At 38.0% G+C, this 23,735-nt stretch overlaps 1 protein-coding gene and 1 pseudogene across 1 annotated transcript in view; both read right to left on the bottom strand.

Moving 5' to 3' along the window:
• The window catches only part of LOC108637685 (contactin-5-like), a 544,569-nt gene that overhangs the window by 26,266 nt on the left and 494,568 nt on the right, over positions 1-23,735 (bottom strand). The window lies entirely within an intron of this gene.
• LOC108637592 lies at positions 7,633-8,030 on the bottom strand (annotated as a pseudogene).

Here is a 23,735-nt window from a genome sequence, read left to right as displayed (position 1 = left end):
GTCACACTGATTGTTTAACTTTTTTGCAAGTAAAATATGTGAAATGCCAGGCTGGAGGAAGCACAAGCTGGAATCAAGATGGCGGGAGAAATATCAATAATCTTAGATATGCAGATGACACCACCCTTATGGCAGAAAGCAAAGGAGAACTAAAGAGCCTCTTGATGAATTGGAAAGAGGGGAGTGACATAGTTGGCTTAAAACTCAACACTCAGAAAACTAACATCATGGCATCTGGTCCCATTACTTCATGGCAAATAGATGGGGAAACAATGGAAACAGTGACAGACTTTATTTTCTTCGGCTCCAAAATCACTGCAGAATATAAGTGCAGCCATGAAATTAAAAGACACTTGCTCCTTGGAAGGAAAGCTATGACCAATCTAGACAGCATATTAAAAAAAAAAAACAGAGACATTACTTTGCCAACAAAGGTCTGTCTAGTCAAAGCTATGGCTTTTCCAGTAGTCACATATGGATGTGAAATTTGGACTATAAAGAAAGCTGAGCATGGAAGAATTATGCTTTTGAACTGTGGTGTTGGAGAAGACTCTTGAGGGTCTCTTGGACTGCAAGGAGATCCAACCAGTCCATCCTAAAGGAAATCAGTTCTGAATATTCATTGGAAGAACTGATGCTGATGCTGAAACTCCAATATTTTGGCCACCTGATGTAAGAACTGACTCACTGGAAAAGACCCTGATGCTAGGAAAGATTGAAGGTGGGAGGAGAAGGAGATGACAGAGGATGAGATGGTTGGATGGCATCACCGACTCAATGGGCATGAGTTTGAGCAAGCTCCTGGAGTTGGTGATGGAGAGTGAAGCCTGAAGTGCTGCAGTCCATGGGGTCGCAAAGAGTTGGACAAGACTGAGCGACTGAAGTGAAGTGAACTGAACTGAGCATGGCCCCAGCCATCAGAACAAGTCTGTCCCACATCCTGTAGCTCCCATTAGGAAGACTCCACAAGCCTCTTATTCTTATCCATCATAGGCCAGACAGAAAGAAATCCGCAATCACATAAAACTAAACAAACTGATTACATGGATCACAGGTTTGTCTAACTCAATGAAACTATAAGCCATCCCAAGATGGGCCACCCAAGTTGAACAGGTGATGGTGGAGAGTTCTGAAAAAACGTGGTCCATGTGGTGCCATCACCTGCTGGATCATAGAAAAAAAAAACAAGAGCATTCCAGAAAAAAAATCTGCTTCTGCTTCATTGACCATCTAAACCTTTCATGTGTGGATCACAAGAAACTGTGGAAATTCTTAAGGAGATGGGAGTACCAGACCACCTTACCTGCCTCCGTAGAAATTTGTATGCAGCTCAAAAAACAACAGTTAGAACTGAACACGAACAACAGACTGGTTTCAAATTGGGAAAGGAATAGGACAAGGCTGTATATTGTCACCCTGCTTGTTGAAATTATATGCAGAGTACATCATGCAAAATGCCAGGCTAAATGAAGCACAAGCTGGAATCAATGACCGGGAGAAATATCAGTAACATCAGATATGAAGATGATACCACCCTTATGGCAGAAAGCGAAGAGGAACTAAAGAACCTCTTGATGAAAGTGAAAGAGGAGAGTGAAAAAGCTGGTTTAAAATTCTCTACATTCTAAAAATGAAGATCATGGCATCTGGTCCCATCACTTCATGGCAAATAGATGGGGAGACAATGGAAACAGTGTCAGACTTTATTTTCTTGGGCTCCAAAATCACTGCAGATTATAACTGCAGCCATGAAATCAAAAGACGCTTGCTCCTTGGAAGAAAAGCTATGACCAACCTAGTCTGTGTATTAGAAAGCAGAGACATTACTTTGCCTCAAAGGTCCATATCGTCAAAGCTATGGTTTTTCCAGTAGTCATGCATGGATGTGAGAGTTTTACCATAAAGAAAGCTGAGCACCAAAGAATTGATGCTTTTGAACTGTGGTGTTGGAGAAGACTCTTGAGAGTCTTTTGGACTGCAAGGAGATCAAACCAATCCATTGTAAGGGAAATTGGTCCTGAATATTCATTGGAAGGACTGATAATGAAGCTCCAATACTCTAGCCACACAATACGAAGAACTGACTCTTTGGAAAAGAAAGACACTGATGCTGAGAAAGATTGAAGGCAGGAGGAGAAGGGAATGACAGAGGAAGAGATGGTTGGATGGAATCACTGACTTGATCGACATGAGTTTGAGCAAGCTCCAGGAGATGGTGAAGGACATGGACACCTAAAATGTTGCAGTCCATGGTGTTGCAAAGAGTCAGACACAAGTGAGCGACTGAATTGCAAGTGTGTATATGACAGGAAAGATATAATATTGTAAAATGATAAATGCATTAAATTGTTGAAGCACTGTTTAGTCCTAGTTCACTAAAGAGTTTTATATTAGGTTTTTAACACTGATGAAAATTGATTCTATCTTAATGATCCACTATTAAAATGATTAATAAATCACAACTGTTTGAGTTTTCATGCGTTTCTTTTGACAAAATAACCTATTTGCCTAGAGCAACATTAATAAGTTTCCTTATGATTGTTTTTTGTTGAACATATTATCTAGAATTAAACCAAAGTAGAGTACAAAACAATTTTTTTGACCATCAAATATAGTTATTGAATGTAGCTATTCACATTAAAAAGCAGCGGAAATTAGTATTCAATGGACTGTAAAAGATACACTTTTCCTTCTTTTGAAAAAGAAGTGTGTGGGTCAGAAGAGGATTCATAATAGAAATGGGATAATGTTTTGCAAATTGTCCTATCTTTTTTTAGGTGTGAGTAAACACTTCAGAAGAGAACCAGAAGTAGGACTATACCCATAGATAACTGTTCTCTGCAAACACAGTGGCTATACAAATGTTGCATCTCTAACACTGAAAAGTCTTTGGAGATTTTATTTTATTTTCACTGTTTAAATTTATACGTCATTTTATCCCAGTTTGACTAAACTCCTTTTTCACAGGCTGAAAAAGGTTTAGAAAGTAAAGATTTGGGTAAGTAAGCAATTAATGGTAGCTGCAACTATGATCTGTAAGGTTTCACTTTTTCCTACTTCTACTTCTAATTATATATATATATATATAAATATATATATATATATATATATATATATAACATAGTACATAGTACTATGTACTATCAGAACTGTATGTGTGTGTATATATTATTATTGGCTTCCCTGAAAGCTCAGTTGGTAAAGAATCTGCCTCCAATGCAGGAGACCCCTGTTCGATTTCTGGGTCAGAAAGATCTGCTGGAGAAGGGAAAGGCTACCCACTCCAGTATTCTGGCCTGGAGAATTCCATGGACTGTGAAGTCCATGGCCTCACAAAGAGTTGGACACAACTGAGCAACTTTCACTCACTTCAGTTGCATTATTACTTTTTATATTTTCAACAATTTAATTTGTGAAAGATTTTTGTCACTTTATAGAAGATTTCCTAAGTTATAGATATAAGTTAAAACTTAAAATTACAATTAGGGGCTTAGTATGACTTTCAGGTCATGCACTAATCACTGTTAAAAGCATAATGCTAATACAGAAAAGTATAATGATAATATAGCAATGAAAATAACATTCACTCCATATATGGGGTTTACTATACATGAGGTACCTTTCTAAATCTTTTAGATGTATCAGTTCTGATACATACAACACTTTGAATTGGTCTAATAATTATCCTTTTCTTGTCTTTTTTTAGTGTAAATTTATTTATTTTAATTGGAGGTTAATTACTTTACAATATTGTATTGGTTTTGCCATACATCAACATGAATCCACTGCTGGGCATACACACCAAGGAAACCAGAATTGAAAGAGACATGTGTACCCCAATGTTCATTGCAGCACTGTTTATAATAGCCAGGACATGGAAGCAACCTAGATGTCCATAGCAGATGAATGAATAAGAAAACTGTGGTACATAGACACAATGGAGTATTACTCAGCCAGTAAAAAGAATTATCCTCTTTTTACTTCTGAGGAAACTGAATTAGAAAGTTTGAAAAATTTTCCAAAGCCTTGGCTATTAAATGCCACAGTCAGGATGTGAATTCATGACATCCAGCTCCAGAGTCTATGTTCTTTTCCATAATGCTAAGTAATGAATGCATTGTATTCCATATGTTCTGCCATAAATCAGCACTTTGGAAACAAAGATATTTTTCCATAGGAAACTGTAACAATTTGGTTGCTATATAACTCACAAAACACTACCTAGTTCATAAGATGTGATCTAAAGTAATTTAGACTACAACATAGATAACAGGAGAAAATAAAACACCTCTCCTCCCTGCACATGCTTTTTCATAGATGCAGAGCCAGGCTCAGACAAAAAAATTGAAAATGAGTAAGAATTTTGCTTTAAAAAAATAAAGCTTTTTTATTTAGTTTTAAATTTACCCATTTTATTTGCCTCTTTTATCTAGTTCTTTTGGGTATGCTTTATTCTCTGTCTATGATGCCAACCTAGCACTGGGGCCTTTGACAAATTCTTATTCTTTTTCAGTGATGTCAGTTCCACTCGGTCGATGCTCCTGATGACCCTGTGGAGGTAGTGCCTGCCCCTTTGGTGCCTCTGACATATGATGTCTCTTAATTTTACTTTTTGCACATGGTGATGTGACTTCTTTTAATAGAACCATATCCTTGTCTATCTTTCCTTTAGATCATGAGTCCTTTGAGGATCAGAGAATATGTTATTCTTCTTGAATCCTCAACACTGGAAAAACAAAACAAAACAAAACAAAAAAAACAAAAAATAGTGTGCCAGATATTTTTAGGTGCATAATTATCTTATTCTTAACAACAATCTCAAGGCTGTTGTATGAATCAAGAAACCAAGGTTTAGCAAGGATAAGTCACAATTAAAATGAGGCAGATTTGGGAATACAAAATAATTAAGTCTGCCTCAATAGCTGTCTGTCTGACCCCATTTTTTAAAGTGATGCCAAATTCCCTTCTATTATCCTTCACATCATATCCAGCTTTCTTCCCAAATAATCCCTACTCATTTCTTCTTGGGTAGTTATCTCAGGAAGATATTAAAAGCAAAATTATATGACTTAGCCAATATATAATAAAGCAAAAAGTACTGTTCTCTGATTTTCTCTGTGGCATCTGATTTTTTTAAAGGAGACTTCTTATTCACTTAAATGATTGTGTAGCGAAATTTAGCTCAAGTGGTTTAAGTATTACGGTACAAGGATAAAGTTGTAGATAGTGGGTCTGTGTTTGACCAGATCTGTCTGAGAATCCATTTCTGAGGTTAGATCCTCAAAATTGTTCCCAGTGGTTTTTTTTTTTTTTTTAATTTTTTTGTAACTTGTTTTCTGCTTGCACTCACTTCTGAATTTCAAATGCTCTGAAAACTACTTGAGGGCATGTCTTTTGTTTAAACAAAAGCAAAATCAGAAGAACCTGTGACAGTGGTGACACATAGATACCACTTGTGAGGCATAGGACTAATCTTCACATCGGCTATCTATAAAACTTGTACTACTTATATTGATCATTGAGTTGTCAGGACGACAGTAAAATAATTCTTTATGTTGGCTTTAATTTAATTATTAAACCAGTGACACAAATATTTTTAAAATCCTGGATTTGGTGCAATTTTCATTTTCTTTTCCTTTGTAGGTATTTTTTTTAACACTGTGAAATTTGAAAAAGAACTTACCGTTAAAGAAAAAAGTGTGCTATAATATTAGGAAAAAATTACTAATTATTAAGAAAATTAGGCTATGTATTCTCTTGACAGATATTTTGACAGATAATTAACACAATATAATGGGTAACCTTAGAATCTCTATAGATGAATTCTGTCACTCCCAAAGATGTGCATAACCCCAATTTTACTTAAATGGGTTACTCCATTCTTGCTATCTAACTTCATAAACTAAATGGATTCTCTCTTTCTTGATGAACTGAGAAAAAATTCTTCACATCATCTACAGGGATGAAATTGGAAAGAAGCAGACTGCTGCTATGATAGGTCGGCTACTCATATGGACCATCATCTCTAACCATACTCTTTAAATTTTATTTCAGGTAGTATTGATAAAGTAATCTAAGACTCCAGTTTGGCATTGAGATCATAAGGGAAGCATAAAGATACTGGGGAAAAAACACTATGACCTTGGGAGAGTCCCTTAACCAGGTGATCACTGAGCAATAAAGTATAACATTTAGCAGGATACATTTTAGAGTCACACACTTATAAGGTTAAGAGGACTTGCTGCCTCTTTCTGTATGGCAGATCTTTTAACAGTGAAAGAAAGATAAACTCAAATGCTGTTTTGCTGTGAGGACTAAGTGAGAGAACATATGAGATACTTTCAGCAAGGTGCCTGATGCATACGAAGCTCGCTAATCATTTTCAAGCCTTCCACTTATGCAGCTGCTATCTCCCTTCCACAGCACCAAGAGACAAGGGTTATAAAATAGCAAGAAGAATCATTCAGTTTTAAAATATTCTGTATAAAGGCAAGATTATATTGGTGTAAGTAAATTTCTTCCTAGTATTTCTACTTTGAAGAACACAGTACTCATTTGAATATATGAGTTTCAGTATGTGGTTTTCTTTTTTTTAAAAAAATCGGTCTTATTTTGTGATAAATTACCCAATATCTCATTGGGGTGAACTATGGAAGAAACACTTATAAATATTACAAATGACTTTCCGGAAGAAGTAGTTTTAGAGTACTCAATATCCTGGATGTGATTTTTAGTACTGGAGAATAAAAACGATCAGAAAATAATAAAATTCAATAAAGATACAAATAAGGATGCAAATTCAATCACCTTGAAGGATAAGGGAAACCTTAAAATATCCACCATAGAGTTACTCTATTTTAGACAAATTAACTGAGACTAAATGTGAGAATTAGTTCAGGAGGGAAAAAAATGAAAGGAAATCATTTAAAATGATTCATAGGGAGACTTAAGGTTATTCTTAAATACTTTATTTGATGCTCAGAGAAAAATCAGATAGATCACATTAAGAACAGCAGTGCAAGGTAAAAAAAGGAAAAATGGCATGTAGGAAAACAGGAATCTTGTTAATACTAGGTGTGCATGTGTCCTCAGTCTCTCAGTTGTGTCCTATTCTTTGGGTCCCCATGGATTACGGTCCACCAGGCTCCTCTGCCCACGGGATTCTTCATGCAAGAATACTGTATTGGATTGCCATTTCCTCCTCCACATGATCCTCCCAACCCAGGAAATGAACCCCTTGTCTCCTGCATGTCCTGCATTGACAAGTGTATCCTCTACCACTGACCCACCTAGAAACTGCCAGGAAGATTGTCTACATAAAGTGAATAGACTTAATGGCACCCATGGCGACTCAGTTATGAGGATACTCCAATAAAAGCAGCATATTGATCTACATTTCACCATCTAAACTTGCATGTAGATCTTAAACTACCTCTTTCATCTAATCCTCTCTCTGAAGGAATAGCAGGAATAGAATGACCCCATTAGTGGAATTCAGGTGATATATTTAAAGATCTGGGTTGTCTTGAGACCTCCCAAGAGAGCAGTCTTCATTTTTCTTAAGGTCTTAGTTTCTTAATTCTCTCATGAGAAATCTGTACAATCACCACAGACATAGTCACTGTAGAAAATTTACTCCTTCTCTTTGTCAGCATTGTCATTGACCTTTGTAGCCCCTCTGACTTTCTTCAATCTGTTTTTACATTCCTTTTGATGTTGTCTTGAAGTCTTCTTCTTCTCATACAGGCCATGTCTTACAAGACTGTGTTTGGGCTCAATCTTCCTCATGTAATTCAAGGAACTGCAAATCATTTCAAAGCCAGCTGTCCTGCTCCCACCAAAATGAGTTCTGAATCCAAAAACAAAAATGACCTCTGGTGTGATCTTGTATATTTTGGCTAGTTTTTCCAAAATTTTTGTCTTAGGTATTGTTGCCTTTCCAAGGTGAAGGACATCAATGACCATTTTTTCCACTGAAGTAGTCTGTTGGCCATTAACTTCCAGATATAGATATATACTGTGTTATTCATGTTGGTGGCTCCAGTCTTGATTCTTAAAGATATTGCATAGTCTACTAGCTGACTATGGTTCTGGGAGGGCCTTATGACTCACTGGACCTGAGAAAGGAAGTATTTTTGCATCTTAGGGAGAGAAACCATTTGCCTTTAATTATTCCTAGCAGCTTCACTTGGGAGAGGGTTACTAGGGTTCTTAGGGGAGGGAGGGGAGCAGAAGAACTCGGTGCATTTTGACAAAGAATTGTGGATTATCAATGTGTTTTCCTTACATTTTTGGAGTTAAAAACTCTGGTTTTCAGGACCACTCCAGAAATTCTGACTGAGTAGATCTTGAGTGTAGCCCAATATTTTTGTTTTTTACATGCACCCTAGATTATTCTCATTCAAGTGTTTAAGTATCACTGTATTAAAAGCTTGTCTATTAAATGTAATTTTATAGATTTCCAAAAGCTTTTGATCATTTTAATGCTAAATATTATTTCAAATTAACAAACAGATAGTGAATAGAAACAACATGAAGGAAAAATATTTTATTATGAAATACCTTAAGTAGAGGAAGCAACATGTTGGCAAAGTAGAATAGTATTATGGGGATAAGTTGGAGCTGCGATTTGTTGATAATTTTGTAAATTATCTTAGTATAAGAAGTATTCTACTGTGGAAATAATAAAATCTCCAGATTTTTAGATGACACTGAGCTCTACTGGATAGTGAAATATCGAGCTGCCAAATACAATTTGCATGACAATGACATAAAGTTGTGGGTGGGTATTATGAATGTGGCAGATGGATTTCAATATGGACAAACAGAAATGCTTTTACAATAAAATCCAAACTATACTTATTATATGGTAGATTTTATCCTCTTTATTATAATGAACAAGCTGTGTGATTTTAAGGAAATCATTCAAACATTTGCAGCAGAGATAGGAATTAAAATGGTATCTCAGAAGAGAACCAAAAGAGAAAGAATTGAGTCAGAAAATTCTGGAGTATTTTTTGATTGGATAATATGAGTGAAGACAAGTGATGGAATATAGAACTTCTTTCGGTGCGGCTACCTCTCACCCCAACCTCTATTAAAGCCTCAATTCTGAACAGAATAGTTTGAATTTACACAGCACATAACAGCAGCTACAACAAACAATATAATAATAGTCTAGAAAAGTAGTTTCTTACTGCAATTACCCACACACTAGTGAAATGTAGTGGTACTTGTGTCATAAATACTGTGTGAATAGCTAATTTTTACTAAAACTCACTATGTATCAGGCATTGTTCTAATTGATTTTTATTTATGAATGCATTTAATCCTCATAATAACCCCAGGAGACAAGTATCCATACTATCCCTTTGTTCAGATGAATGAATTGAAGCACAAGCAGGTTAAGTTTCTTGTTCCATCATAAAGTAGGTGATAAATCAAACCTGGCTTTGTGACTGATTTACTTTAAACAAAATTAATAAAAATACATTCTAGTTTAAATCTCTTTAACGATGCCACTCTTAAGAACTTGCTTTCTGTTAGCTTCCTTGACTGATAGTAAAATATGTGGTGTTATAGCTAGTTCACTGGTATTGTACCTGAGACCATTTTTACCTGCTATAGCCTAGAACATAGATGTACTCTGGAAAGTGAATTTTGAATAAGAAAGTTATTCACCTACTGTGAACTTCAGAAAACAGTATTTGAAACCCACTGATCTAGGCAAGTGGACTTAGAAAGCATCATTATGAACAAAGTTAGTGGAGGTGATGGAATTCCAATGGAGCTATTTCAAATCCTGAAAGATGATGTTGTGAAAGTGCTGCCCTCAATATGCCAGCAAATTTGGAAAACTCATCAGTGGCCACAGGACTGGAAAAGGTCAGTGTTCATTGCAATTCCAATGAAAGGCAATGCCAAAGAATGCTCAAACTACCACACAATTGCACTCATCTCACATGCTAGTAAAGTAATGCTCAAAATTCTCCAATCCAGGCTTCAGCAATATGTGAACTGTGAACTCCCTGATGTTCAAGCTGGTTTTAGAAAAGGCAGAGGAACCAGAGATCAAATTGCCATCATCTGCTGGATCATCGAGAGAGCAAGAGAGTTCCAGAAAAACATCTATTTCTGCTTTACTGACTATGCCAAAGCCTTTGACTGTGTGGATCACAATAGACTGTGGAAAATTCTGAAAGTGATGGGAATACTAGACCACCTGACTTGCCTCTCCAGAAACCTATATTCAGGTCAGGAAGCAGCAGTTAGAACTGGACATGGAACAACAGACTGGTTTCAAATAGGAAAAGGAGTACGTCAAGGCTGTATATTGTCACCCTGCTTATTTAACTTCTATGCAGAGTACATCATGAGAAACGCTGGGCTGGAAGAAGCACAAGCTGGAATCAAGATTGCTGGGAGAAACATCAGTAACCTCAGATATTCAGATGACACCACCTTAATGGCAGAAAGTGAAGAGGAGCTAAAAAGCCTCTTGATGAAAGTGAAAGAAGAGAATGAAAAAGTTGGCTTAAAGCTCAACATTCAGAAAACGAAGATCATGGCATCTTGTCCCATCACGTCATGGGAAATAGATGGGAAAACAGTGGAAACAGTGTCAGACTTTATTTTGGGGGGCTCCCAAATCACTGCAGATGGTGATTGCAGCCATGAAATTAAAAGACACTTACTCCTTGGAAGAAAAGTTATGACCAACCTAGATAGCATATTCAAAAGCAGAGACATTACTTTGCCAACAAAGGTCCATCTAGTCAAGGGTATGGCTTTTCCGATGATCATGTATGAATGCAAGAGTTGGACTCTGAAGAAAGCTGAGCACCAAAGAATTGATGCTTTTGAACTATGGTGTTGGAGAAGACTCTTGAGAGTCCCTCGGACTGCAAGGAAATCCGACCAGTCCATTCTTAAGGAGATCAGCTCTGGGATTTCTTTAGAAGAAATGATGCTAAAGCTGAAACTCCAGTACTTTGGCCACCTCATGGAAGACTTGACTCATTGGAAAAGACTCTGATGCTGAGAGGGATTGGGGGCAGCAGGAGAAGGGGACAACAGAGGATGTGATGGCTGGATGGCATCACTGACTCGATGGATATGAGTCTGAGTGAACTCCAGGAGTTGGTGATGGACAGGGAGGCCTGGCGTGCTGCTATTTATGGGGTCGCAAAGAGTTGGACACGACTGAGCAACTGAACTGAACTAATCTAGGCAAGAGGCAAAGATTGTTGTAATTAGAAGTGCAAAGAAGAATGAAATTGCAGAATTTCAAATTGCAATAGATTTCACAGAGCTTGCCAAACCTATGGAATATGTATGAAGTCATGAAATGGGGTAGGCTTTCTTGATAAAGAATCCACCTACAATGGGTCAGAAGGTTCCACTGGAGAAGGAAATGACAATTCACTCCAGTATTCTCTCCTGGGATATCTGATGGACAGAGGAGCCTGGTGAGCTATAGTCCATGGGTGGCAAAAGAGTAGGACATGACTTAGTGACTAAACAACAATGACGACATGAGATGAGAAGCATTCTGACTGATCCAGAAATATTTGCATTAGATGTTTAGAAGAAAAGTGATCTCTAATAACAGATATCAGTTGAAGAAGTTAGTTTGTAGGAAATTTTAAAGTGAAAAAAGAAATAAAAGTGCTCAGTAAAGATGAATATTTAGAAATATAGATGGGGCATAAGAGTAGAATCCTGAGGAAACACACCACTTGGAAGGATAAGCCTTCCTAAGTCCTTCAGGGAAAGCATGCCAAGCATGAACAAACCAGACAAATGGGTAAAGACACATCTAGACTAGTAGGTAAATGGAATGACTGATTTAGGGAGTAGAATGAAGAGACATAGTGAAAGGTACAGATGAACCTGTTCAAGAGCATATGTGTATGCTGCGCTTAGTCACTTCAGTTATGTCTGATTCTTTGTAACCCCATGGACTGTGGCCAGCTAGGCTCCTCTGTCCATTGGATTCTCCAGGCAAGAACACTAGAGTTGGTTGCCACTTCCTTCTCCAGAGGATCTTCCCAACCCAAGGATTGAACCCACATCTCCTGTGTCTCCTGCATTACAGGCTGATTCTTTATGGTGAGCCACCAAGGAAACCCACAGGAACATCTGGAGCCAGGTAAATTGAAAAAAAAAAATGTTTTCAGACTTAAACTGATTTTTATAGGTCAAGAATGATGAAGACTGAGAAAAATCTGGTGTGTCTGACAAACAGAAACGTGACAAATTTTGAGAAAACACCTTGAGTGGTTTGTTGAGGTTCAGTGCCAGATTGCAGACTATGAGATATATTTATGAGGAGACTATGAGGAAATATAGCATGGAGACAGTGAGTAGACTAGTCTGATAACAGAAAAGGAAGTCAGATTAAAGGTAGTGAATTACACTTTTCATTCAAAGACTAACTCAGAGTTCTTAGTTCTTTGCTTACGTTAAGAATGCTATATTCACCATTATGATGCCAGTTATCAGAAGTTTACATCCTTTGGACTTTTAATTCCTAAATGACAGTATCAAGTTTACATACAGGCAACCAGAAAAAGTCTAAATTAGATTCATATTTAAGCAATTTATCTTATTATTTGTAAGCACTTATTAAATAATTCTTCCAAGTTTCTAAGACATATTAAAGGATTTAATTTAAAAAATGCACATTGTTTTCTCTGATACAATTTTTTGTTTCCATAGATAGAAGTTCAAATTGTTTTCATAAATCTGCTTGAGGATAAATTGAATTGTGTGCAATGACTGACTGGCAAGGACATCTGAGAAAATTATTCAATTTTTATCTGATGAAAATCATCTCATCCAATGATCCTTGATGTTTTTAGTTAACTTGTAGTATATCAAGATAATAAGCTTTCCAGACAGACATATAGAAATATAAATAAAGGATTAATAAAAGCCAAATTAGTATCTTATATTCCTGCAGAACTTGACATAAAAACTTAATACTATTCAGCTTCTTTAAAATAAATAAATATCTTCCAGTAATAGTGTTCTGGTCACAAGTTTCCAAGTTCCTTGAAACTATCCATAAGTTGAAAACTCTGAAAAAAGGATTAGAACAAGAAAAAGTCTCCTGGGTTTAGGGCAAAACATTTAAAACCCAGTACGGAATCTAGTACTAGTATGTACAGCCTGGTATACTGGAGTAGGTATAGCCTTTCCTCTCTCCAGGGGATCTTCCCAACCCAGGGATCAAACCCAGGTCTCCCAGATTGTAGGCAGATTGTTTACCAACTGAGTCACAAGGGAAGCCCAAGAATACTGGAGTGGGTAGCCTATGCCTTCTCCAGTGGATCTTCCTAACCTAGGAATCAAACAGGGGTCTCCTGCTTTGCAGGATTCTTTACCAACAGAGCTATCAGGGAAGTAAAGATACCCTATGTCCAAGGGCAAAGGAGAAGCCCCAGGAAGATGGTAGGAGGGGCAAAATTGCATTTAGAATCAAACCCCATACTAGCCAGAGATGCTAGGAGGACTCAAACAAACCTTGTGTGAACCAGGACCCAGAGACCCCACAGAGACTGAGCAAAAAATGTTTCAGTGTCTCCTGCAGAGGTATGGGTCAGCAGTGGACTGCTGAAGGGGAAGGGGCTCTAGGTGCAGCAGACTTGGGTATGGCATAAGCCCTATTGGGGGAGGTCGCCATTAACCCCACCACAGAGCCTCTAGAACTTACACAGGACTGGGAAACAGATGCTGGGACGGCAAAAACAAAACCTTGTGCACACCAAGACCCAGGAAAAAGGAACAGTGACCCCATAAGAGACTGACCCAGATTTGTTCATGAGTGTCCAAGAGTCTCTGGCAGAGAAGTGGGTTGGCAGTGGCCTGCTGCAGGGCCGAGGACCCTGAGTACAGTAATGCATGAATAGGACCTTTTGAAGAAGGTCACCATTATCTTCATTATCTCCACCGTGGTTTGGCCTCAGGTCAAACAACAGAGAGGGAACACAGCCACACCCATCGACAGAAAATTGGATTAAAGATTTACTGAGCATGGCCCCCGCCCATCAGAACAAGACCCTCTTTCCCCCTCAGTCAGTCTAAAGCTTCCATAAGTTTCTTCTCCTTCTCCATCAGAGGGCAGACAGAATGAAAACCACAATCACAGAAACCTAACCAATCTGATCACAGGGACCACAGCCTTGTCTAACTCAATGAAACTATGAGCCATGCCTTGTAGGGCCACCCATGATGGACAGTTTATGGTGGAGAGTTCTGACAAAAGGTGGTTCACTGGAGAAAGAAATGGTAAACCACTGCAGGATTCTTGCCTTGAGAATTCCATGAAAAGTATAACAAAGCAAAAAGATAGGACACAGGTAGGTGCCCAATATGCTACTGGAGTTCAGTGGAGAAATAACTCCAGAAAGAATGAAGAGATGGAGCCAAAAGAAAAACAAAACCCAGTTGTGGATGTGACTAGTGATGGAAGTAAAGTCCAATGGTGTAAAGAGCAATATTGCATAGGAACCTGAAACGTTAGGCAAATTGGAAGTGGTCAAACAGGAGATGGTAAGAGTGAACATTGACATTTTAGGAGGCAGTGAACTCAAATGGACTAGAATGGGTGCATTTAACTCAGATGACCATTATATCTATTACTGTGGGCAAGAATCACTTAGAAGAAATGGAGTAGCCATCATAGTCAACAAAAGAGTCTGAAATGCAGTTCTTGGATGCAATCTCAAAAATGACAGAATGATCTCTGTTCTATTCCAAGGCAAACCATTCAATGTCACAGTAATCCAACTCTATGCCCCATCCAGTAATGCTGAAGAAGCTGAAGTTGAACAGTTTTATGAAGACCTACAAGACCTTCTAGAACTAACAAGCAAAAAGGATGTCCTTTTCATTACAGGGGAATAGAATGCAAAAGCAGAACGTTAAGAGATACCTGGAGTAACAAGCAAATTTGGCCTTGGAGTACAAAAAGAAGCAGGTCAAAGGCTAACAGAGTTTTGTCAAGAGAACACATTGATCATAGCACACACCCTCTTCCAACAACACAAGAGAAGACTCTACACATGGTCATCACCAGATGGTCAACACTGAAATCAGATTGATTATATTCTTTGTGGCCAAAGACGGAGATGCTCTATAGAGTCAGCAAAAACAAGGCTGGGAGCTGACTGTGGCTCAGATAATGAAATCCTTATAGCCAAATTCAGACTTAAATTGTAGAAAGTAGGGGAAACCACTAGACCATTCAGGTATGACCTAAATCAAAGCCCTTACGATTATACAGTGGAAGTGACAAATAGATTCAGGGGATTAGATCTGACAGACAGAATGCCTGAAGGACTATGGATGGAGGTTTATGACATTGTACAAGAAGCAGTGATCAAGACCATTCCAAAGAAAAGGAATGCAAAATGGCAAAATGGTTGTCTGAGGAGGCCTTACAACTAGCTGAGAAAAGAAAAGATTTAAAAGGCAAAGGAGAAAAGGAAAGATATACCCATCTGAATGCAGAGTTCCAAAGAATAGCAAGGAGAGATAAGAAAGCCTTCCTTGGTGATTAATACAAAGAAATAGAAGAAAACAACAGAATGGGAAAGACTAGAGATCTCATAAGAAAATGAGAGATACCAGGGAATATTTCATTCAAAGATGGGCACAATAAAGGATAGAAATGGTACGTATCTAACAGAAGCAGAAGATATTAAGAAGAGGTGAGAAGAATACGCAGAACTATATAAAAATTATCTTCATGACCCAGAAAATCACGACGGTGTGATCACTCACCTAGAGCCTGACATCCTGGAATGTGAAGTCAAATGGGCCTCAGGAACCATCAGTATGAACAAAGGTGGTGGACGTGATGGAATTCCGGTTGAGTTATTTCAAATCCTAAAAGATGATGCTGTGAAAGTGCTGCACTCAATATGCCAGCAAATTTGGAAAACTCAGCAGTGGCCGCAGGGCTGGAAAAGGTCAGTTTTCATTTCCATCCCAAAGAAAGCTAACGTGAAGAATGCTCAAACTACTGCATAATTGCACTCGTCTCACATGTTAGCAAAGTAATGCTCAAAATTCTCCAAGCCAGGCTGCAACAGTACATGAACCATGAATTTCCAGCTGTTCAAGCTGGATTTACAAAAGGCACAGGAACCAGAGATCAAATTGCCAACATCCATTGGGTCTTCGAAAAATTAAGAGAGTTCCAGAAAAACATCTACTGCTTTACTGACTATGTCAAAGCCTTTGACTGTGTGGATCACAACAAACTATTGAAAATTCTTAAAGAAATGGGAGTACTAGACTATCTGACCTGCCTCCTGAGAAATCTGTATGTAGGTCAAGAAGCCACAGTTAGAATGTGACATGGAAGACAGACTGGTTCCAAATCGGTAAAAGGAATACGTCAAGACTGACTGTTGTCACCCTGCTTATGTAACATATATGCAGAATACACCATGAGAAATTCTGGGCTGGATGAAGCACAAGATGGAATTAAGATTGCTGGGAGAAATATAAATAACCTCAGATATGCAGATACCATCTCCCTTATGGCAGAAAACGAAGAAGAATTAAAAAGCCTCTTGATGAAAGTGAAAGAGCAGAGTGAAAATGTTGGCTTAAAACTCAAAATTCAGAGAAATAAGATCCTGGCATCTGGTCCTATCGCTTCATGCAAATAGATGGGGAAACAATGGGAACAGGGAAATGCTTTATTTTGGGGGGCTCCAAAATGACTGCAGATGGTGATTGCAGCTATGAAATTAAAACACACTTGCTCCTTGGAAGAAAAGTTATGATCAACCTAGACAGCATATGTAAAAACAGAGGCATTCCTTTCCACAAAAGGTCCATCTAGTCAAAGCTGTGGTTTTTCCAGTAGTCATGTATGGATGTGAGAGTTGGACTATAAACAAAGCTCAGCACCAAAGAATTGATGCTTTTGAACTGTGATGTTGGAGAAGACTCTTGAAAGTCCCTTGGACTGCAAGGAGATCCAACCAGTCCATCCTGAAGGAAATCAGTCCTGAATATTCATTGAAAGGACTGATGCTGAAGCTCAAACTCCAATACTTTGGCCACCTGATATGAGAACTGACTCACTGGAAAAGACCCTGGTGCTGGGAAAGATCAAGGTGGAAAGGAAAAGCAATGACAGAGAATGAGATGGTTGGATGGCACCATCGACTTGATGGACGTGAGTTTGAGCAAGCTTCGGGATTTGGTGATGGACAAGAAAGCCTGACATGCTGCAGTCCATGGGGGTCACAAAGAGTCAGACACAACTGAGAGACTGAACTAACACAATCTAGAAGACAAAAAGAGATAAACTAAGAATACTCAAGTCTATTCTGATTACCATATCCCATTCTGGGATAAATGGGCTTATCAGGAAATAAGAATGACTTTGCTCAATCTCATTGTTTGAGTGGCAAAACCAATTTAGGTGTTTGAAAGAGAGAGTAGCACAGGATCCATTCTGTCTGTACTTTATCTGAAGCAAAGCCAACACAGAAGGTTGGAGTGGAACACGGGTACATTTTAACTGATGTTTAGTCCAGCAAGGGTTGTTATTTCTGATTCAATGACAGTGACCTTAAGTGCTGAATTACCAGCAGAGGGTTAACAACCAGTTCTCTCTGGTTGTAGAATGGTAAGAACTCTGATAAGCTTCTCAGTTTGTGCTAGTGATAAAGAGCCCTCCTGCAAGTCCAGGAGACAAAGGAGACATGGGTTCAATCCCTGGGTTGGGAAGATCCCCCAGAAAAGGATATGGCAATCCACTCCAGTGTTCTTGCCTGGAGAATTCCATGGACAGAGTAGCCTGGGAGGCTACAGTTCATTGGGTTATATAGTCAGACATGAGTGAAGGGACTTAGCACACACTATTGTAAGAACACTGATACGTAGCCTTTGGATTTTTTATGTTGTAGTTACTCCCATTAAGGTTGAACTCAGTCTACCAAGACATGAAGAGAGGCACACAACCAACTCTTGCAAGCAGGGACAAGAGAGCTTCAGTATACTGCTAGAATAGCCATACATATTTCACACAATAAGTGATAAAAGTAAATTGCTTCAGGCTTCTCTTTGGTCTTTGTATAGTTTTCTGTGTCCCTGAATTAAGACCCTTAACCACATCTGCAAAAATCTCTTCACTATATAAGGTAACATTCAAAGATTCCAGGAATTAAGAATTGAATGGCTTGGGGCCATTATGCAACCTACCACAATCTTCAAGGGTAGGCCATTTTTTGATATTTTTCAACTAATTCTAGGACCTGCCTTATTCAGCAGTGAATTAATGCGGTTGATTCATAAATTATGTAAGCATGTAATTCTGCGCATAATTTCCTCATTGACACAATTCTTGCTCTAAAAGTAAACCTGATGTCTACACATACATCCTTGGCTCATGACTTTGCCTGTAGTTCAGTTTTAAAAAAATGCCATCAGTTTTCCTTTTTTGTGACATCTTTGTCAGGTTTTGGTATTAGGGTGATGGTGGCCTCATAGAATGAGTTTGGAAGTTTACCTTCCTCTGCAATTTTCTGGAAGAGTTTGAGGAGGATAGGTGTTAGCTCTTCTCGAAATTTTTGGTAGAATTCAGCTGTGAAGCCGTCTGGACCTGGGCTTTTGTTTGCTGGAAGATTTCTGATTACCGTTTCAATTTCCGTGCTTGTGATGGGTCTGTTAAGATTTTCTATTTCTTCCTGGTTCAGTTTTGGAAAATTGTACTTTTCTAAGAATTTGTCCATTTCTTCCACGTTGTCCATTTTATTGGCATACAACTGCTGATAGTAGTCTCTTATGATCCTTTGTATTTCTGTGTTGTCTGTTGTGATCTCTCCATTTTCATTTCTAATTTTATTGATTTGATTTTTCTCTCTTTGCTTCTTGATGAGTCTGGCTAATGGTTTGTCAATTTTATTTATCCTTTCAAAGAACCAGCTTTTGGCTTTGTTGATTTTTGCTATGGTCTCTTTTGTTTCTTTTGCATTTATTTCTGCCCTAATTTTTAAGATTTCTTTCCTTCTACTAACTCTGGGGTTCTCCAACTCTTCCTTTTCTAGTTGCTTTAGTTGCAGAGTTAGGTTATTTATTTGACTTTTTTCTTGTTTCTTGAGGTATGCCTGTATTGCTATGAACTTTCCTCTTAGCACTGCTTTTATAGTGTCCCACAGGTTTTGGGTTGTTGTGTTTTCATTTTCATTAGTTTCTATGCATATTTTGATTTCTTTTTTGATTTCTTCTGTGATTTGTTGGTTATTCAGAAGTGTGTTGTTCAACCTCCATATGTTGGAATTTTTAATAGTTTTTCTCCTGTAATTGAGATCTAATCTTAATGCATTATGGTCAGAAAAGATGCTTGGAATGATTTCGAAAACTACAGGCCAATATCACTGATGAACATAGATGCAAAAATCCTCAACAAAATTCTAGCAATCAGAATCCAACAACACATTAAAAAGATCATACACCATGACCAAGTGGGCTTTATCCCAGGGATGCAAGGATTCTTCAATATCCGCAAATCAATCAATGTAATTCACCACATTAACAAATTGAAAAATAAAAACCATATGATTATCTCAATAGATGCAGAGAAGGCCTTTGACAAAATTCAACATCCATTTATGATAAAAACTCTCCAGAAAGCAGGAATAGAAGGAACATACCTCAACATAATAAAAGCAATATATGACAAACCCACAGCAAACATTATCCTCAATGGTGAAAAATTGAAAGCATTTCCCCTAAAGTCAGGAACAAGACAAGGGTGTCCACTTTCACCGCTACTATTCAACATAGTTCTGGAAGTTTTGGCCACAGCAATCAGAGCAGAAAAAGAAATAAAAGGAATCCAAATTGGAAAAGAAGAAGTAAAACTCTCACTGTTTGCAGATGACATGATCCTCTACATGGAAAACCCTAAAGACTCCACCAGAAAATTACTAGGGCTAATCAATGAATATAGTAAAGTTGCAGGATATAAAATCAACACTCAGAAATCCCTTGCATTCCTATACACGAATAATGAGAAAGTAGAAAAAGAAATTAAGGAAACAATTCCATTCACCATTGCAACGAAAAGAATAAAATACTTAGGAATATATCTACCTAAAGAAACTAAAGACCTATATATAGAAAACTATAAAACACTGATGAAAGAAGTCAAAGAGGACACTAATAGATGGAGAAATATACCATGTTCATGGATCGGAAGAATCAATATAGTGAAAATGAGTATACTACCCAAAGCAATTTACAAATTTAATGCAATCCCTGTCAAGCTACCAGCCACATTTTTCACAGAACTAGAACAAATAATTTCAAGATTTGTATGGAAATACAAAAAACCTCGAATAGCCAAAGCAATCTTGAGAAAGAAGAATGGAACTGGAGGAATCAACTTGCCTGACTTCAGGCTCTACTACAAAGCCACAGTCATCAAGACAGTATGGTACTGGCACAAAGACAGACATATAGATCAATGGAACAAAATAGAAAGCCCAGAGATAAATCCACACACATATGGACACCTTATCTTTGACAAAGGAGGCAAGAATATACAATGGAGTAAAGACAATCTCTTTAACAAGTGGTGCTGGGAAAACTGGTCAACCACTTGTAAAAGAATGAAACTAGATCACTTTCTAACACCGTTCACAAAAATAAACTCAAAATGGATTAAAGATCTAAATGTAAGATCAGAAACTATAAAACTCCTAGAGGAGAACATAGGCAAAACACTCTCAGACATAAATCACAGCAGGATCCTCTATGATCCACCTCCCAGAATTCTGGAAATAAAAGCAAAAATAAACAAATGGGATCTAATTAAAATTAAAAGCTTCTGTACAACAAAGGAAAATATAAGCAAGGTGAAAAGACAGCCTTCTGAATGGGAGAAAATAATAGCAAATGAAACAACTGACAAACAACTAATCTCAAAAATATACAAGCAACTTCTGCAGCTCAATTCCAGAAAAATAAACGACCCAATCAAAAAATGGGCCAAAGAACTAAATAGACATTTCTCCAAAGAAGACATACGGATGGCTAACAAACACATGAAAAGATGCTCAACATCACTCATTATTAGAGAAATGCAAATCAAAACCACAATGAGGTACCACTTCACACCAGTCAGAATGGCTGCGATCCAAAAATCTGCAAGCAATAAATGCTGGAGAGGGTGTGGAGAAAAGGGAACCCTCCTACACTGTTGGTGGGAATGCAAACTAGTACAGCCACTATGGAGAACAGTGTGGAGATTCCTTAAAAAATTGCAAATAGAACTACCTTATGACCCAGCAATCCCACTTCTGGGCATACACACGGAGGAAACCAGAATTGAAAGAGACACATGTACCCCAATGTTCATCGCAGCACTGTTTATAATAGCCAGGACATGGAAACAACCTAGATGTCCATCAGCAGATGAATGGATAAGAAAGCTGTGGTACATATACACAATGGAGTATTACTCAGCCGTTAAAAAGAATTCATTTGAATCAGTTCTGATGAGATGGATGAAACTGGAGCCAATTATACAGAGTGAAGTAAGCCAGAAAGAAAAACACCAATACAGTATACTAACACATATATATGGAATTTAGGAAGATGGCAATGACGACCCTGTATGCAAGACAGGAAAAAAGACACAGATGTGTATAACGGACTTTTGGACTCAGAGGGAGAGGGAGAGGGTGGGATGATTTGGGAGAATGGGAATTCTAACATGTATACTGTCATGTAAGAATTGAATCGCCAGTCCATGTCTGACGTAGGGTGCAGCTTGCTTGGGGCAGGTGCATGGGGATGACCCAGAGAGATGTTGTGGGGAGGGAGGTGGGAGGGGGGTTCATGTTTGGGAACGCATGTAAGAATTAAAGATTTTAAAATTTAAAAAAAAATAAAAAATTAAAAAAAAAATAAAAAAAAATAAAAAAATGCCATCAGGCTTACCACCACCACTAAATCTTAGGTTATCTGCATCTACAGTCTTTTCATTTTTCTCCCCACTGTGACAACTGATGAATTCTCTAATAAAGGCTACACTCTTTCTGCATGCATTCTGACTATATCCTAACTCATTATACAAGCTACTTCCTTAATTATTCTCTCTTCAGCACTATCCGACTTGAGGGGTGACAAAAGAACCCAAGGACTATTTTTATTGATATTTTGCTTTCTTTTCTTTTTTTCATCCTCTCTCTACCACTTTGGAGCCACTATTGCCCTGGAGAAGGGTCTGAAGAAATTCCTTCAGACCTACCTTAGGAAGGAATTCGACCTTATAGGTGACGATTCTGTCTGGAGCAGAAGAGGCGTGAGGAGCCCAGTGTTGTACACCATGGATTGTGGGAAGATGCTTTGCTCTAGTGAACCTATTATCACAACGTAATGTTCCTCTCTGTACCTAGAAATGCATTTAGTATCATGTATGATATCAGTAGATTGATCTAAACATTTTGTTTTTAATTCATACTTGCCTGTATATATTTTCCATCCTTTCATGTTAATACCTGTAAGGTTTTTAGAACAATGTCTCACATATATCGATTAATTGTAAATGTTGATTGAAGAAACGTAAGACAAACTGAGAAAACATCTTCAAAACTAGGCTGAGAACTTGAATGACAATAGAAATGAAAGTTTGAACTTGTCATACATGAGGCAGAGATAGTGAGACCTTGAAATAAGACCAGAAATAACAGTGTAGGGGAGGCAGAAGTGTGTCGTATCAAGGGAGAGATACAGCAGTTGTATGAATAAAAGGCTGTCAAAAGAGAGAAGTGATTAAAGGGAGGTGATTAATAAAGTTTTATGTGCTTTGCAGAATGTTGTCTCCTTGTTCATTACCCTTCAAACCATTAGCAAAATTCTGTATTACTTATAAATGCCTTTGATGCTACATTTGTCTGTCTTGTTTACAGTGCAGTGATCTGTGAGAGTGCTCATGGAGCACTGCACCAGGGCAGGCAGATCCTATGATGCACGGTTACACTCAGTACTTAGGGTGCTATCACCCTTTGTGTTATATTGTAAGCTACCTAAGGACAATTACTGCATTTGTTTTTCCCTCCATTATATCCCCATTGTGTAACAAATTATCTGACACATACTAGGTGTGCAACAGATCTGTAAATGTGTGAAGATAATTTTTCACAGTGCCAGCAGAGGAAAATCTGATCATGTTGCTCATGTGCTTGCTATCTTCTAAAGTTTCCCTCTCTGTATTCTGGATCATTTTTGCATGTCTAAATGACCTTGGCCAGAATTTTTACTCCCTGAAAGTGCCACTGCAGCCAGGTCTGCGGAGACACAACCAGTTTCACTCAGTTGCAACTTGAGAGCATCCTGTAAATGCACATGGGAGTTAACTGCCTGTAGAGTTGCCTTTAGGAGTGGAAGCCCATTGATTTGTCTGCCAACGAGATTATCCTGAATGCATTTCATAAGGCTCTGGTACTGTGGGACCAAGCTTCAGCTGCATGTCAAAGTGGTTGTCTCCATAATGCAACCCCCCTTTTCACTATTTCATTCCTCAACCCCACCCCAACACACATTCCTGCTTTCTGGAATACAGTTCATATAAACTATCTAAAAACAAATTTTTTTCCAAGCCAAGATAATATATTTTGCAATAGTTTATAAAGCTTTATTTTTATTCAAAGGGAAATAATTTGCCTATGTATATAGTCTCTGTTATTTTTAGAAAGATC

This window comes from Capra hircus, chromosome 15 (assembly GCF_001704415.2).
Source record: "Capra hircus breed San Clemente chromosome 15, ASM170441v1, whole genome shotgun sequence".
NCBI classification, from domain to species: domain Eukaryota; kingdom Metazoa; phylum Chordata; class Mammalia; order Artiodactyla; family Bovidae; genus Capra; species Capra hircus.
The sequence above is the reverse complement of the archived record's forward strand: the minus strand, read 5'-3'. Positions and strand labels throughout refer to the sequence as shown.